General features: G+C 47.4%; 1 non-coding gene across 1 annotated transcript; it reads left to right on the forward strand.

Annotated features, from left to right (window-relative positions):
• Positions 1-2,831: 2,831 nt before the first annotated feature.
• MIR1825 (microRNA mir-1825) lies at positions 2,832-2,883 on the forward strand. The gene has a single exon (NR_035692.1). It is a non-coding gene; the product is annotated as a microRNA mir-1825 (primary transcript).
• The last annotated feature ends 10,977 nt before the right edge of the window (positions 2,884-13,860 follow it).

Below are 13,860 nucleotides of genomic sequence, written 5' to 3' on the forward strand. Positions count from 1 at the left end.
GGGATGCTGAACTCTTCAGAGAGATTTTTTTATAGAGAGATTTCTATAATTTTGATACAAGGTCATGACTATCCTAGAACTCTCTGTGGTTTTTGAAAATCAGTGAATTCTATTAATGTAGGTACCTAAAGTGACCTTAACTGAATGTGGATGAGGCTGGGGCTGGTGTGGGTCTTTTGGCTGCTTTTCAAGGTGTCCCCCAATGTGGCCCTCAAGAGCCATCCCCACTGCCTGGCCAGAGCCATTGTTGTCCCCCACTTCCTAGGCCATTTCTGGGGCTTGGGGGATGAATGCTGTCCTGTGTTGTAAACACTATGCAAATGGAAGTTATCGGTTGTGGTGCTGTGCAGCGCTCTGTGGGCGACTAAGTGCCACTCACGCAGCATGTTCCTGGCAAGGAGCACATACCATCAAGCCACACTATCATGGTATTGTTCTCACAGTCTTTTGGTGGTTGATGGCCACTGCAAACCTGGCACCATCAGATCTCTTCTGATCTCTTGCCCCAGTGGGGCCTGGTTGGTAGAATGTTGGCATTAGGTTGATATCCAAAGCCTGTTCTCCCAGCCGTCCTCCTGCAGCTGGAGCCTTCAGGCCGTATTCTCACGAGGGAACGTTTGCCAAGGCTCTGACCTCACAGAAGATGCCCAGGGCCCAGAAGCCATCAGAATTATCAGTGGAGAAGCACCTTTTGACTCTTCCCTTCCGATGTAATCTCTGCCAACACCATGAGGCTTAAGGTGCTCTAAGTCATGAGTGTTTTGGTCTCAAATGCTGCAGTTTTAATAATCTGTGACTCCTGAGAGCCCATGGTTTTTTGACCTTGTGGTTCTAAAATTCCTTGTCTGAGCCCTGTAGATCTTTTCCTTGCCATGTCACCTCCCTTGGCCTTTGATCCTGGAAAGGTGGCAGAGCCTCCACTGAGCCAGGCCCAGAGCTCCTTGCAGTGCCTTCTTCCTTGTTTACCTGTGGGAGGAAACACTTTTTTTGTCAGGGGCAGCCTGAGTCAGAGCTCAGAGGTCACACTGTATCAAAGATCTCAAACAGCAAAGTCAGCATTTGCTGTATAGAGCTGCCACCCAACTCTAAGCAGGAGAAACTGTACAGAAAGGGCTTTGCTATTTTTCCCTTTTGGGAGAACAATGAAGTGTTTTAAGTCCTGGGTGGACTGAGAGATGGTTTGCCTGTCCAGACTTGCTCTCAAGCCTCATCCAGAGAAGGAGCTGCAGATGAGGGAGCCCGTACACTCCCTGCCACCACTAGGTTGTAAGCCTGTAGCTGGCTGGCTGATTTCATTTTGGAATTCATTTGCCATCCACAGCCTTACACTAGGCACACACTTTAGAGTCTGGGGCTCCAGTGGGGCCCGCCTAATTTTTTTTTCCCCCAAGACAGGGCCTTGCTCTGTCTCCCAGGCTGGAGTGCAGTGGCATGATCATGGCTTACTGCAGCCTTGATCTCCCAGGCTCAAGCGATCCTTCTGCCTCAGCCTTTCTGGTAGCTGAGACTGCATGCCCAGCTCCAAATCACCTTGATTCATATCAGCAGTAATAATCACTTGTGTTCTGAAAGAAAGGGCACCAGAAGTTCTAGCAAAATTCAGTTGTGTTCTGTGAGCTAGCACTTTTTCCTCTGACCCAATTTTCTTACCTATAAAATGGTGATAAAAACCGACAGGTTGTTCAAAGGTCCAGATCAGCTAAAGCATGTATATAAGAGCACGTTGTAAACTTGAAAGAGACAAAGGCACAAATGTGGCTGTTGATTAATTTGACTGCTTCTCGTTGCTCGTCACCTCCATGCCAGGCACTGTGCTTGCTAATTGCTTTATGGGGGCATTCTCTTATTTATTCCCCAGCCCTGGGAAATAGGAGCTGTCATTATCCTTCTCTTTCTGCACAAGGAAAAATTAATGCCCTGAGAATTGTCATAATTTTCCCAAGGCTGCCCAGCTGGTGGTGTTAAGCCAGCATTTGACCTCCCAGAGCCAGTTTCCATTAGCTGCCATGCTCTGCTGCCTCTAATTCACAGAATGCACTTTCTACCCTGTGTGCCATGGAGACCTCCTATGGAAAAATGATCAGCCACCTTACCTTCTACTGGGTACCTGCTGTGAGTCTGCCTATGCCAGAAGGATTAAGGAGGGGAGGTTACCCAAGAAACAAAGCCTACATGCCACTTACAGCCCCCATTGGATGGTTGCTCAGTACAACAGTCTTGCATTCAGCAGGTGTTTGTTCATCACCTACTATGTGTCAGGCTCTATGCTAGGTACTGGGGATACAGGAGAGAATCAAGTGTAAAGTCTTTGTTCTCAAGGAATTTGCATTCTAGAAAGTAGAAGATGTAATAAATATACTGTGGGACGTGTTAGTAAGTGCTATAAAGAAATATAAAGGGTTTGGGAGCAAAAAGAGGGAGTGGATCTATTTTAGATAAGGAGCCCAGGTAAGACCTCTCTGAAGAGCTGTCATGAAGGAGGGAGGGAGCACATTCCTGGCAGAGAAAACAGCACGTGCAAAGGCCCCAAGACTGGAGTGTGTGCCTGAAGAGCAGCCAGGAGGCCAGCATGGCTGGAGAGGCAGGCAGAGGCAGGGAACCAAGCAGCAGGTCAGAGCAGGCGAGCTGACATTCTGCAGCCTGGACGGCCATGGCAGGAAGCTTTTAGTTGGAGAGATACGGGAAGCCTCCTAGGGTTCTGAGCAGAAGAGGGGCATGAGCTGATTCACATTCTGAAGGACCTCTCTAGCTGGCCAGTGCTGAGGAGGTTGGAGAGAGAAAGGGTGAAAGCAGAGAGACCAGTGCAGGGCTGTTAACAGGGTTGCAGGCGAGAGACTGGGGTGCTGGGCTCCCCTAGACTAGGACTCCAGTGCCCTCCTCTCCCAAGAGACAAAGGCCATTGCATTGAAGGAGGTGGGAAATGATTAGATTCTGAACATATGTAATTATTTTTCAGTCTTTTTCAAAGATACAAATATTTACATAGTTTTAATCATGTAATATATACAATTTAATGTCCTAGTGTTTTACTTAATAGTGTATCATGTTTTCCCTGTTGGTATGTAGCCTGGATAAATGCTCTTAATTATAAAAAATTCTGCCGAGGAGTGTTCCATAGTTTATTGTTTTCCTATTATGAGAATTTAGGCCAAGTGTGGTGGCTCATGCCTGTAATCCCAGCACTTTGGGAGGCCGAGGTGGGCAGATCACTTGAGGTGAGGAGTTCAAGACCAGCCTGGCCAACATGGTGAATTATCTCTACTAAAAATACAAAAAAATAATAATAATAGCCAGGCGTGGTGGCACATGCCTGTATTCCCAGCTACTTGGGAGGCTGAGGCAGGAGAATGGCTTGAACCTGGGAGGTGGAGGTTGCAGTGAGCCGAGATGGTGCCACTGCATTCCAGCCTGGGCAACAGAGCGAGACTCCATCTCAAAAAAAAGGAGACTTCATGTGCCCCCAATTTTTCACTATTGTTATTTGAAAAAATATTTTTATTTGTAAGAGTTTTTCTTTATTTAAAATGTTCATTAATAAAGTTGTTGGACAGGAAGCAAAAAAAAAAAGTTGATTAAGATAAATTCCCAGAAGTGAATTTGTTGGCTCAAACACTTAAAACTTTTTGTTATGGAAGAATTCAAATATAAATAAAAAATTGTGAGTAATAAAATGAACTCACAGTTTCAACAATGACCCACATTTTACCAGTCTAGTTGCATTGACTCTCCCACACCCAAGTCTGCTTGCTAGAGTCTTAAAGAAAACCTAAATGTGTTCTGAAAGAAGAGCCAACAGGATTTGCTGACATGCTGAATGTGGACTGGGAAGGAAAGAGGAGTCCAGGGTGCTCCAAGATTTAGGGCCCAGGCACCAGGGAGTTGTCCCTGACTTGCAGAGTGACCTTGAAGCAAATCCCTTCACCTCCGCATTCGTCACCTCAGCATTACAGGTGCTAATGGTCTAGGCAGTGCTTCCCAAAGGGTGGTCTTCAGAGGTTCCTTCCAGGGCTGGTTGATATGGCAGATTCCCAGGACCCACCCTGAACCTGAGAATCAGAATGTCTCGGGGGTAGTGCCCAGGAATCTGCCTTTTCACAAGCACCTGCAAGTGATTTGGATGCCCAGTGGCCCAAGACCTGAAACTGTGATCGTCAGACCAGCGGCATCAGCATCACCTGGGGGAACTTGCTAGAAATGCAGAATCCCAGGCCCCCGCCCAGAACCACTGAGTCAGGATCTCTGGGGACGCAGCCCAGGAATCTCTTAAGCTCTCTTGGGGCTAAAACTTGAGCAACACTGATCTGAAGGAAGTGGGGATCTCACTGTGTGGTCATTCAGCCCACGGTAATGGAAGACCTCTGCAGCCCCTCCCTGGCAAGCCTCACGGGTTCCACCAGGCATGGTCAACAAGGTGGCTTTAGGAACTGCCTGCTGCCCAGTTTGTACTGACCTACATCTCCTATTGTATATTTGTAGGGTGATGATCCAGATGATCAAATCTCATTGTTTTAGGGTCAGCCCAAATTTATATATAAGAAAAGGAAGGGAAGCCTGGGCGCAGTGGCTCACTCCCATCATCCTAGCATTTTGGGAGGTTGACACAGGCCAATCGCTTGAGCCCAGGAGTTCGAGACCAGTCTGGGTAACATAGGGAAACCCCGTCTCTACAAAAAAATGCAAAAATTAGCCAGGCATGTGGCATGCATCTATAGTCCCAGCTACTCGGGAGGCTGAGGTGGGAGGATCACTTGAGCCCGGGAGGAGGTCGAGGCTACAGTGAGCTGTGATGGCACCACTGCACTCCAGCCTGGACATTGGAGTGGGACCCTGTCTCAAAAGAGAGGAAAAAAAAAAGGGAATTCAATTTTTCAAAATTAAAAGGGAATTCCATTTTTCAAAATCTGCATCTGATTGGATAGAGAAATGGAGAAGCTGGTGTTCAAAGGAACCAAAGCTGGAAACACTGTCCTGAAACATTGTAGATCTCCAGACATTTGGAAGGGAGGGGAGAGAGAATAAGAAAATAAAGAAGAAAGAGGAGAAAGGACAGAGGGAGGAAGAAAGAGTTGAGTTCTCATTTCCATTTTCTGTTCAAAGAAGCTCAGCAAATAATCTATTAATAGTAACTACAACAAAAATAATAATAAGCTTTCACTGGCCTGAAAATAAAGATCCTTCCTCTCCTCAGTTCTCCTTCTGTCCTTAGTGGAATTGACAGAAAAAACCCATAGCCTGAAGGCAAATCCTGCACTCTGGATTATGTTGTCAAAGTGAATTCAAATTCTTGCTTGAAACCTGGTTTATTTCAGGGTTGAGACCTTTCCCTTGAAATAACATTATTTAAGGGCAAGCAGGTTTGGTTTGTTTTTACATCTAATCCTTTATTGATCATCAGCCCAGGATGCCAAGCATAACCAGGTAAACAGTGAAAATGGAAGAAACAGAAGGCATTTCCCAGAAACCTCATTCCTCAAGTGCAGTGACTCAGAACAATGCCCACCTGGGGGCGGCACCCCGGGGAGGATACCCCACCCCTCTGAAAAATCCACCTTTGCAAAAAAATTGGCAACACATTGATCCATTTGATATTCATCTCCTCCAGTGTGGGGGATGTTTTCCCCTCTCTGACACTGCACAAGCTGGTTTAGGAGGTCCTGGGCAGGCACTGGCAGAAGGCAAGAATTATCTTTTCAGTTTTTCTCAATCCTGCTAACTATGCCCAAAGAGAAAGTCTCAGTTCAGTGCTATTGTGTCATTAACTCCTCTCTACTGCTTGCTAATAATCTGTCCTTGTAACAGAGTAGACAATCCTACTCTGATTGTCTCCTCAGAGTCAGACAATCTTAGTTTTCTGGAATTTAGTAACACTATTACTAAGTAAATAAATGAATTATTTATTTATTTATTTATTTATTGAGACAGGTTCTCACTCTTGCCCAGGATGGAGTACAGTGGCTTGATCTTGGCTCACTGCAGCCTCAACCTCCCAGGCTCAAGCCATTCTTTCACCTCAGCCTCCCAAGCAGCTGGGATCACAGGCACGCACCACCACACCAGCTAACTTTTGTATTTTTAGTACAGATGGGGTTTCGCTGTGTTGCCCAGGCTGGTCTCGAACTCCTGGCCTCAAGGGATCCTCCTGCCTCAGCTTCCCAAAGTTCTGGGATTACAGTGAGCCACCGTGCCCTGCCATTTTATTTATTTTTGATCCTTTGTACTTGTGTTTTTCTGTTTAAAGATGTGATTTAAAGTTTCCTTTTAAGAAACTTAGGTTACAAAAAGTGAGTTGGTTCAGAGAAAAAGTATTAAGTAGATGGTGTGGCATGAATTATGAAGATAAAGTTTGGGAGATCCTTACTCGGCTGGCCCCTGAAGATAGCTCAAAACAATACCCAAGGGGCTTTTGTGAGAGAAACTCTCCTCACTCTTCACACCTCCGCACTATTGTCTAAGCTTTTGCTCTGCTTAAAACATATCGTAAATATTTCAAGATTCTATGAAATTCTCCTTTTCTGAGCTCCCATAGAACCTTGAAATTGTAATAATAAGTAACATGGGCTGGGCACAGTGGCCCACGCCTGTAATCCCAGCAGTTTGGGAGGCTGAGGCAGGTGGATCGCTTGAGCCCAGGAGTTCGAGACCACCCTGAGCAACAAAGTGAGACCCCCCCCCCCCCCCGCCCTCCATCTCTACCAAAAGTCAAAAAATTAGCCAGGCATGGTGGCAAGTGCCTATGGTTCCAGCTACTCAGGAGGCTGAGGTGGGAGGATCACTTGAGCCCAAGAGGTTACAGTGAGCCATGTTTGTGCCACTGCACTCCAGCCTGGGACAGAGGGAGACCCTGTCTCAGATAATAAGTAACATGTATTAAATGACTAACATATGTCATTTACCATGTGCTACAGTGTTCTAAGCACTTTACTTCAATTAACTCGCCTCATTAGAGAATATCCCTAAGAGGTTGCTTTTCTTATTATCTCCATGTTACAGATAAGAGCACTGAGAAGCAGTGAGGTGAAGCACCCAGCTTAAGGTTGTAGAGCCTGTGAGTGGAAGAGCTGGGACTTGGGCCCTAGAAGCATGGCACACGAGTCAGTGCCCCAAAGCCACGCATTGTGCTGCCTCTGATGTCCTGTTACCCATCAAACCAAATTATTTGCTAACTTGTTTCCCCAGCTGGACCAGAAGTGTCCCCCAGGAATAGGGACCATGCCTGATGCATCTCCCAACATCAGCGCCTAGCCCAGTGCTTGGTTTATAAAAGTGTCCTAAATTTATGGCCGGGCATGGTGGCTCACGCCTGTAATCCCAGCACTTTGGGAGGCCGAGGTGGGCGGATCACCTGAGGTCAAGAGTTCAAGACCAGCCTGGCCATCGTGGGGAAACTCTGTCTCTACTAAAAATACAAAAATTAGGCCAGGTGTGGTGGCTCACGCCTGTAATCCCTGCACTTTGGAAGGCCAAGGCGGGCAGATCACCTGAGGTTGGGAGTTCGAGACTAGCCTGACCAACATGGAGAAACCCCGTCTCCACTAAAAATACAAAATTAGCTGGGCGTGGTAGTGAATGCCTGTAATCCCAGCTATTTGGGAAGGCTGAGGCAGGAGAATCGCTTGAATCTGGGAGGTGGAGGTTGCGGTGAGCCGAGATCACGCCATTGCACTCCAACCTGGGCAACAAGAGCGAAACTCCATCTCAAAAAAAAAAAAAAAGAAAATACAAAAATTAGCCAGGCATGGTGGCAGGCCCTGTAATCCCAGCTACTTGGGAGGCTGAGGCAGGAGAATTGCTTGAACCTGGGAGGCAGAGGTTACAGTAAGCCAGGATCACGCCACTGCACTCCACCCTGGGCAACAGAGCAAGACTCTCTCAAAAAAAAAAAAAAAAAAAATATATATATATATATATATATTCACTCATTCAACCCATATATGTGTATGTGTACATATACGTCTGGCATCATGGAGGGTTCGTGGAGGAGATAGGAGTCGAGTCAAATGATGGGTATGATTTTAACAGCCACACATGGGAGATAAGAAAAGGAATTATAGATGGAGGGATTGCGTGAACAAAGGTGCTGACCCAGGTGTTGAGAGCTAAGTCTGTGGGGAGCAGCAAGCAGTGCTGGCCATAGGTTTAGGGAGGTGGAGACAAGAGATGAGGCAGCATCAGGAGGTTTGAGCCATGTGAGAAGGCTCTGGAATGCCAAACTAAGAGGTTTGGTCCTTACCCTTGGGGATCTTAACCAGAAGTTGTCTCAGGATTAGAGGCAAATACATGGGGTAAGGGTACGAGCAGGGGCTTTGCAGGGCTCACTAAGGACCCTGAGGCATCATAGGAGTGAAAGGGTCCTCATAGTGCCCCTTGAGGGCAATGCCAAAAGGCAGGACTTTGGCTGCATAAATTAGTCAAAAATGTAATGACAATAAATTCATGTACAGGGTGAAAAATTCAAAAAGTTCAAAATAATATAACTGTAGTGTGAAAAATAAGTGCCCCCTTGCTAGCGCAAACCCCACTCCAGAGGCAAACACTGCTCAAAGTTTCATGGCCAGGTGTGGTGGCTCACACCTGTAATCCCAGCACTTTAGGAGGTGGAGGCAGGTGGATCACTTGAGATCAGGAGTTGGAGATCAGCCTGGCCAAAATGGCAAAACCCTGTCTCTACTAAAAGTACAAAAGTCTTGGATTTGTGCACTTTGATTTCTGTCCTGGTGCTACAGTGTGCTGGCTATACACAGTCTGGGAGACTTGGCTTCAAATCCCAGCCCAGTCACTAACTCAAGTCATTGTGGGACTCAAACAAGTCACTAGCCTGTCTGAACCTCAGTTTTTGCATCTACAATACAGAAATAGGCCTAGCATGGTGGCTCATGCCTTTAATCCCAGTATTTTGGGAGGCTGAGTCAGGAGAATCACTTGAGACTAAGAAATCAAGAACAGCCTGAGCAATGTGGCAAAACTCCATCAATACAAAATAAAAATTAAAACTTTAGCCAGGTGTGGTGCTGTGTGCCTGTGGTCCCAGCTACTTAGGCGGCTGAGGCAGGAGGATCACTTGAGCCCAGGAGGCAGATGCTGTAGTGAGCTGTGATGGTGCTACCGCACTCCAGCCTGGGCAGCAGAGCAAGACTGCATCTAAAAAAAAATACACACGCACACACACACACACAGAGATAGATATAGATATAGATTAGATATAGATATAAAAATAATATTGCCACAGTACCTGGTGCATAGTAGATGGTTGATAATAAAAGTGTGTTATTATTTAGTGAAATTGCATAACCTTTCTGAAATTCAGATTCTTCAGCTAGGAACCAGCAGTTGGCATGAGGCTGTCAGAGAGATTCCAAAGTTCATGAAAATGCTTTGCAAGTCTTAGGAGGGCCTCAAATATGAAGGATTAAGCATTATGGGGGCTCTGGCAACCCTGCTAGGCATTGCCTGCTATAAGTTTCCTTTACATCTCCCTCTGGCTTTTAAATGTTGTGTTTGCTTACAGTGAGACCATTTTCTCCCAGCTGCTGCCAGTAAGCAAACAGGAATTCTGAGCACTTTGCCTGCTGGGGAGATGGGCTGGCAGGAGAAACCCCCTCCCACCTCCAAGGGATTAGGCTTCTGAGGAGTAGGGCTTGGAGGGAGTTAAGGACCCAGGCCAATGATGTAGGGGCAGAGAATGGGGAGAGGCAGAGAACTGCCTCTTTGCAACAGGCCCTGGCCTTCTGTGGACTCTTGCCTCCTCTGCAACTGTAAAATGAGGGCTTTGGAACTGAGTCACCCTTTGGAAAGGGCATTAGGTTTGGAGTGTAAGGGCGCGGGTGCAAGGCCTAGCTTTAAAATTAATCCGGAGTGTAATTATGAGACTCAGTGTTCTCATCTGTAAAATGAGAATACAAATTAAGCCATTGAACCATTATGAATTAAGTCTTCCTCCCATGGTACTGGCATTCTAGTGGGGAAGAAACAGATAAGAAATAAATAACGAAACATTAGCTGGGGCCAGGCTTATGTCTGTAATCCCAGCACTTTGGGAGGCCAAGGTGGAAGGATGGCTTGGGCCCAAGAGTTGAGACCAGCCTGGCAATGTGAGAAAACCCTGTCTCTACCAAAAGAAAGAAAGAAAAAAGAACAAACGAAAATTAGCCAGGCATAATGGCACATGCCTGTAGTCCTGTAAAACCAAAGATGAGGCCAGGTGCAGCGAGTCATGCCTGTAATCCCAGCACTTTAGGAGGCTGAGGTGAGAGGATCACTTGAGCCCAGGAGGTGGAGGTTGTAGTAAGCCGTGATGGCACCATTGTACTCCAGCCTGGGTGACAGAGCAAGACCCTGTCTCAAAAAACAAAACAACAAAAAAACTCAGCCACACTCTCATCATCCAATACTTAACCAGTTTTTTTTCTTTTTTTTTTTTTTTTCTTTTGAGATGGAGTCTCACTCCATCACCCAGGCTGGAGTGCAGTGGCACAATCTCGGCTCACTGCAACCTCTGCCTCCCAGGTTCAACTGATTCTCATGCCTCAGCCTCCCAAGTAGCTGGAGTTACAGGCATGTGCCACCACGCCTGGCTAATTTTTATATTTTTAATAGAGACGGATTTTCACCATGTTGGCCAGGCTGGTCTCCAACTCCTGGCCTCAGGTGATCTGCCCGCCTTGAGCTCCCAAAGTGCGGGGATTACAGGCGTGAGCCACTGTGCCCAGCCCAATTAACCACTTTTATTTTTTAAACAATTAGCTGGGGCCCGGCACGGTGGCTCATGCCTGTAATCCCAGCACTTTGGGAGGCCAAGGCAGGCGGATCACTTGAGGTCAGGAGCTTGAGACCAACCTGGCCAACATGGTGAAACCCCATCTCTACTAAAACTACAAAAATTAGCCAGATGTGATGGTGTGTGCCTGTAATCCCAGCTGCTCAAGAGGCTGAGGCAGGAGAATCACCTGAATCCGGGAGGTGGAGGTTGCAGTGAGGTGAGATTGTGCCACTACACTCCAGCCTAGGCAACAGAGCAAGACTCCGTCGCAAAATAAGTAAATAAATAAAAATAAAAAATTAGCCGGGCACAGTGACTCACGCCTATAATCCCAGCACTTTGGGAGGCTGAGGCTGGCAGATCATGAGGTCAAGAGATTGAGACCATCTTGGACAACATGGTGAAACCCCGTCTCTACTAAAAATACAGAAAAGTTAGCTGGGTGTGGTAGTGCATGCCTGTACTCCCAGCTACTCAGGAGGCTAAGGCAGGATAATTGCTTGAACCTGGGAGGCAGAGGTAGCAGTGAGCCGAGACTGCGCCACTGCACTCCAGCCTGGCAACAGAGCGAGACTCTGTCCAAAAAAAAAAATTAGCCGGGCATAGTGGTGTACACCTGTGGTCCCAGGTACATGGGAGGCTGAGCTGGGAGGATTGCTTGAGCCTAGGAGGTCAAGGCTGCAGTGAGCCATGATTGTGCCACTGCATTCCAGCCTGGTGACAGAGACCACATCTCAAAGAAAAAGAAAGTATGAGGCGGTAACGAAGATTATGAATGAGAATGAAATAGAGTAAAGAGAAAGAGAGTAACTGGGGTGGTCAGGGGAGGCCTCTGTGTTCAGGTCACATTTGAGCAGAGGCCTGAAGGAGGTGAGTGAGTGAGCCATATGGGTATCTGGGGAAGACCATTTCAGGTAGAAGGAACAGCAAGTGCAGAAGTCCTGAAAGGGAGATGATTTTGGCCACAGGGAGCGGGGCAGGAGGTGAGGTATGACAGTGAGAGAGGCCAGATCATAGAGGACCTCACCTTTGGTTTTTCATGGGTTCTGCCTTTGTTTTTGTTTTTGTTTTGAGATTTTTATTTATTTACTTATTTTGTGACAGAGTCTTGCTCTGTTGCCTAGGCTGGAGTGTGGTGGCACGATCTCAGCTCACTGCAACCTCCACCTCCCAGATTCAGGCGATTCTCCTGAATCTCCCACTCTGTCATCAAGGCTGGAATGCAGGGGTATAATCATGGCCCACTACAATCATGGCCCACTACAGCCTCAACCTCCAAGACTCACACAATCCTCCCACCTTAGTCTCCCAAGTAGCTGGGACTACAGGCATGCATGAGCATGCCTAGCTAATTTTAAAATTTTTGTAGAGATGAGGTCTCACTATGTTGCCCCGACTGGTCTCAAACTCATGGGTTCAAGTGATCCTCCTGCCTCAGCCTCTCAAAATGCTGGAATTATAGATGTGACTCACTGTACCCAGCCTCGCCTTTGGTTTTTTGTTTGTTTGTTTGTTTGTTTGTTTGTTTGGGATGGAGTTTCACTTTTGTTGCCCAGGCTGGAGTGCAATGGTGCGATCTCGGCTCACCGCAACCTCCACCTCCCGGGTTCAAGCAATTCTCCTGCCTCAGACTCCTGAGTAGCTGGGATTACAGACATGCGCCACCATGCCTGGCTAATTTTGTATTTTTAGTAGAGACGGGGTTTCACCATGTTGGTCAGGCTGGCCTCGAACTTCCGACCTCAGGTGATCCGCCTGCCTCGGCCTCCCAAAGTGCTGGGATTACAGGCGTGAGCCATTGCCTTTGGTTTTATGTGAGTGACCTGAGAAACCATTGGAAGGTTTTGAGCAGAGGGGAGTGACATATCTGACTTAGGTTTTTTTTTTGTTTGTTTTTGTTTTTTTTGAGACAGAGTCTTGCTCTGTCACCCAGGCTGGAGTGCAGTGGTGCCATCTGGGCTCACTGCAAGCTCCGCCTCCTGGGATCATGCCATTCTCCTTCCTCAGCCTCCCCAGCAGCTGGGACTACAGGCGCACGCTGCCACGCCTGGCTAATTTTTTTGTATTTTTAATAGAGACGGGGTTTCACCGTGTTAGCCAGGATGTTCTCGATCTCCTGACCTCGTGATCCGCCTGCCTCGGCCTCCCAAAGTGCTGGGATTACGGGTGTAAGCCACCGTGCCTGGCCTCTGACTTAGGTTTTATATTAGTTATCCGTTGCTGTATAACAAATAACCCCCAAATGTAGTGTCTTAAAACAAGAATCATTTATTATCTTTCAGTTTTTGTGGGTCAGAAATTTGGAAGTAGTTTGGCTGAGCAGTTCTGGCTCAGGATCTCTCATGAGATTATAGTCAAATATTGGTCAGGGCTACAGTCATCTGAAGGCTTGACTGTGTCTAGAGGCTTCGTTTCCAAGGTGGCTCACTCTTATGGCTGGCAAGTTGGGGCTGACTATTGGCAGGAGGCCTCAGTTCCTCTCCATGGGGTTGCTGGAAGGTCTTTGCAACATCGTGGCTGTCTACCCCCAGAGAGTGAGTCAAGACACCAAGACAGAAGCTGCAATGTCTTTTTTTTGAGACACAGTCTCGCTGTGTCACCCAGGCTGGAATGCAGTGGAATGATCACAGTTCACTGCAGCCTTGACCTCGGGCTCAAGCAGTCCTCCCACCTCAGCCTCCACAGTAGCTGGGACTACAGGCACGTACCACCATGCCCGGCTAATTTTTTTTTTTTCCAGACATAGTCTTGCTCTATTGCCAGGCTGGAGTACAGTGGCACGTTCTCGGCTCACCGCAACCTCTGCCTCCCAGGTTCAACAGCTTCTCTTGCCTCAGGCTCCTCAGTAGCTGGGACTACAGGCACACGCCACCATGCCCAGGTAATTTTTTGTATTTTTAGTAGAGACAGGGTTTCGCCATGTTGGCCAGGATGGTCTCGATCTCTTGACCTCGTGATTCACCCGCCTTGGCCTCCCAAAGTGCTGGGATTACAGGTGTGAGCCACCGCGCCTGGCCCTGGCTAATTAAAAAAAAAAAAAAAAATCTGGGGTAGAGGCCGGGCGTGGTGGCTCACGCCTGTAATCCTAGCAGTTTGGGAGGCTG

Source organism: Pan troglodytes, chromosome 21 (assembly GCF_028858775.2).
Source record: "Pan troglodytes isolate AG18354 chromosome 21, NHGRI_mPanTro3-v2.0_pri, whole genome shotgun sequence".
In the NCBI taxonomy this organism is placed as follows: domain Eukaryota; kingdom Metazoa; phylum Chordata; class Mammalia; order Primates; family Hominidae; genus Pan; species Pan troglodytes.